The sequence below is a fragment of the Toxotes jaculatrix genome, chromosome 6 (assembly GCF_017976425.1).
Source record: "Toxotes jaculatrix isolate fToxJac2 chromosome 6, fToxJac2.pri, whole genome shotgun sequence".
Classification (NCBI taxonomy): Eukaryota; Metazoa; Chordata; class Actinopteri; family Toxotidae; genus Toxotes; species Toxotes jaculatrix.
Genome location: NC_054399.1, coordinates 30,031,118 through 30,035,580, shown reverse-complemented (window position 1 = coordinate 30,035,580; position 4,463 = coordinate 30,031,118). Strand labels below are relative to the sequence as shown.

General features: G+C 40.1%; 1 long non-coding RNA gene across 1 annotated transcript; it reads left to right on the top strand.

Moving 5' to 3' along the window:
• Positions 1-279: 279 nt before the first annotated feature.
• LOC121183618 lies at positions 280-725 on the top strand. Its single transcript, XR_005894211.1, has 3 exons — positions 280-421; positions 533-584; positions 665-725. It is a non-coding gene; the product is annotated as an uncharacterized LOC121183618 (long non-coding RNA).
• The last annotated feature ends 3,738 nt before the right edge of the window (positions 726-4,463 follow it).

Genomic DNA, 4,463 nt, shown 5'->3' with positions numbered 1-4,463 from the left:
AAACAGAGAAAACTCATAACCATGTAACAATACCCTTATAACTCCGACTGGTTTTATGTGTACAATATCTTAACTTTCAGAACAGGGCACTAAATCGCCGGAGTTTCAACATCAACACTTCAACTTAAGTTTTTTTCCTCACGTTTCCAACTCTGCTGCAGTACTGCTTCACGGCATTATCTGGGGGAGATTTCAAGCGGAACTGACGCTGTCTATCACTGGGTGTTTTAGCAATGCACTACGCCCTCTCCCGGAACCAACAGGCACTACTCTTGTTAAAGAATCTCTGATCCAGAGAGTTTAGTTAGTGTGTGGGTGTGGGTAGAAAAGCTCACCTGAACAGGGGAGGAGCTAAGGAGGTGATAAAAGGCTGTGTGTTCTCCACAGATCCCCCTTTGTTCTCAGCCATGCTGCCACACCAGTAAGACACTCTGTTATCTGCTGTTTGTTTGCCTCTGCTTCTATTTGAGTTTATTTATACCCAATTCTGTTGAGTAACATTTGTTGTATATTAATTTCTTTGTTTAAATAGATTCTGTGACAGAGTATTACTCCTTTTAGGCCTTCGGTGGATGCATAAAAATGTAAGCAGATTATTTCCTTTGTTAACTTAGCTGGTTGTCACATGTATGGCAGTATTTTAATCGTGTATTCCTTTATACAGAAAATCATCCATTTACCCATTCATCCATTCGTCCATTCATCCCTTCACCCATTCATCCTTCAAAAATAAATGATTGAAATGGCTCTTGGATCCAGTGTTTAAATGTGCACACCAGACAGAGGTCCAAACCCTAAAGACAGTCTTTTTCATGGTTCTTCGAGCCGGATCGACCTCTGGACTGGGTATGGATCCTAGAGCCGAATCAGACGAAGAAACACATGGAAGGCCATGACAAGAGAGGAGGCCAACTGGTTACCTCAGAGACTACCAAACCCAGCTTTACAGCCAGGCCCTTGCACAGGATGGAGGAGCCTGTCCTTCACCTCCAGAAGCCGTCCTTTTAAAGCAAGAACTGGCACAGCTGAAAGGTATTGTAGCAGAACTCAGACACAGACTTGACCACTATGAGCAGAGTGTTTCAGGAGGAGATGAATTTGAAGAACAAAGTGGTGATGAATCCTGTGAAGGAGCATGTGTACAACAGGACAAGACTTCTAATCCAGAAACCCATGATCCATATACATATAAGTCACAATCAGAGCCTGCATTATCAGAGTCTGTACAGAAACCCAGGCATGAGAGAATTTCCCAGTCTGTTCAGACACTGCCATGTCAGGGGGGACATGAGAGACCACCACAGCCTGTCACCACACAATTAACTACCACAGGCGACAATATAACCCAACCTGAAATAAAAGGGACTGAGGGTCCATACCACAGATCTGTTGCACAAGAACCTCCACCTAGATTACCTGAACTTCCTTTTGTTAACAGAGTCTATGTACACAGCGTTAAACGTGACAAGCACAGCACAGCACAGGTCTTGCGTTTGTGAGTGAACCCTCCTATCTGTGGGCACACATCATTTATTGCACACAGGTGAGGATTATCCCTCATAAGGGTCACGTGACTTCAGTAGCCAACAACTAAAACAATCTCCAATAGGGGGCATAATATCACGTTTACAAAACAAAACAAAATGAAATGAGAGCACATCTCTCAACACCCCCACTTGCTCACATTTTACAAAATTCATATATGTAAACAAAAATTGGCTTACACACTGTTCATACACCAAAAATATAAGTTTCAAAATGCATTAACTTCAGCTTACTGGCTGATTTAGTTAGAATATCTGCAACCATTTCATTGGTTGGACAGTACTGCAAGTTCATCTCATCATTCTTTAACATAGATCTCACAAAATGGTATTTAATGTCCACATGTTTACATCGTTGTCTATGTACAGGATTTTTTGCTAATGCTATAGTGCCCTGGTTGTCTTCATAGATAACACACCTGTATATCTGTCCATCAAAATAGTTCAGCAACTGTTTTAAGTACAGACACTCTTGCATGGTCGAGGCTAAAGCCATATATTCAGCCTCACAGGTGGAAAGTGCTACTGTAGGCTGTCTTTTAGTTTTCCATGCAACTAATGGCCCATTGGCATTCAAACTAATGCAGTAACCTGTTGTGCTCTTTCGATCATTAATATCAGCAGCCCAATTAGCATCGCTATAAGCATGAATTAGATTCTCATCTTTGTGCTTTTTGAAACAAAGTTCTTTGTCTTGAGTTCCTTTTAAGTATCTTAATACATGCTTCACGGTTGTCCATTGCTCAGTAGTTGGTTTAGTGAAATACTGAGACAGTTTACTCACTACAAAGCTTAAGTCAGGCCTTGTACAGGTGGCCAAGTAGATTAAGCTCCCAACTGCCTCTCTGTACTTCCTTACATCATCCATTACTTCAGCATCATCACTGTAGTTGAGTTTTGGTTCACAAGGGGTAGCTCTGGGCTTACAGTTTAACATGTCGAATCTCTCTAATATTTTCTGCACATATTTACATTGTGACATCTTAACACAATCAGCAGATTGTTGAAAATCAATACCCAGAAAATGTGTCAGTTTACCTAGATCTTTCATTTTGAACTTGGACTTCAGCATTTCTTTTACATCTTTCAAGACATTTTCATCACTAGCAGCAATAATCAAATCATCTACCCATATAATCATGTGCACTTTATCTTGTTCAGTAATTCTGCTATAAACACAATGATCAGCTGGATTTTGTACAAACTGCATTTCACACAAATAATCATGCAACATTTTATTCCAGTTGCGCCCTGACTGTTTTAGGCCGTACAGGGATTTTTCCAGTTTGCACACTAGTTTATCACCGTCTTTTGATGCAATTTCATAACCTTCAGGTTGTTCAATGTAGATCTCACACTCTATTGGTGCATGTAAATAGGCTGTTTTTACATCCATCTGGTGGACAACTAAATTGTCTTGTGCTGCTTTCTGGGCAAATACTCGAATACTGGTCATACTAGCCGTAGGAGAAAAAGTCTCATCATAGTTTACACCTTTCTTTTGACTAAATCCTTTGGCTACATATCGCGCTTTGTATTTGTCTGATCCGTCAGTATTCTTTTTCATTGCATAGACCCATTTACCCCCCACTACATCTTTGCCCTCTGGAAGAGTGGTTAAGGTAAAAGTTACATTATCATTTAATGATTGCATTTCTTCATCCATAGCATCAACCCATTGTTTTGCATCCACTGACCTTATTGCTTCTGTATACGTTTGGGGAACATTACACAGGAGTCTGTAACAATAGTCAATGTTAGTAATATCCTCCTCAAAACCACAAGCATGATCACCATAGTAATCAGGTCTTTTTCTCTCTCTGTCAGGATAACGTCTCTCAGCAGGTTTGTGTTCTTCATTTCTAACTTTCCCTTCATTTTCTATTTTCACAGTTTCAGGCTTATGTTCATCTATCTCATTCTTTGTGAACATTTCTTGATTTTCAGCTGTTTGTGGGCTACTTGATGGGATTTTTACTTTTCTTTCCTTTTGAATCTCATAATTATCTTCCTCTGCATCAAGTACTTCTTCATTCTTTCTAAATACAAACTCTACAAGTCTGTGTTTTTGTACTTTCCTGGTGTTGGGATAATACACCATATAGGCTGGACTATTCTTGTCATAGCCGACAAAAATGCCTCTCTCACATCTAGAGTCCAACTTTCCTTTATGTTGCTTGTAAGCATAACACACTTGCCCAAATTTCTGCATTCTAGCAATATTTGGCTGTCTGCCTGTTAACATGTAGTAAGGTGTCTGTTTAGTGCGGTTATTAAAACATCTATTCCTCACCACAGCAGCTGTTTGAACAGCATAGGTCCACAACATCTTTGGCAGCTTACTCTCTATGAGCATACACCTGGCCATCTCAAATAGAGTCCTCCAGTTGCGTTCTGCTGTACCATTTTGGTGTGGAGAGTATGGAGCAGACGTTTCATGCCTAATACCTTTCTTGCACATTAATGCTTGGTACTCTCTACATGTGTACTCTGTGCCATTGTCAGATCTCATGCACTTTATTTTGCCATAAGGAGCTACATCCGCAATAAACCTTTCAGTAGCTTGTACGGTGTCACTTTTGTTTTTCAAAAAATATACAAAAACTGCACTAGAATAGTCATCTGTAAAAGATAGTGCATACTTGTGACCATCTCTGGACACTGGATCAATAGGACCGGCTAAGTCTGTGTGTACCATATCCAGAGGTCCTTTAGCTCTCAAATCTGGCTCTCTGTTCCTAGTTTCAGTAAACTTCCCCTGAGTGCATATTTCACAACGTGAACGTTTGTTACCATCATTCTTAATGTCCATTCCAACCACAACATTTCTTAACTTCATTATATCTGCATAATTGCAATGTCCTAAAATTTCATGCCAACTCTGCAAATCAAGGCTTTTCTTACACTGGTCATTACAGT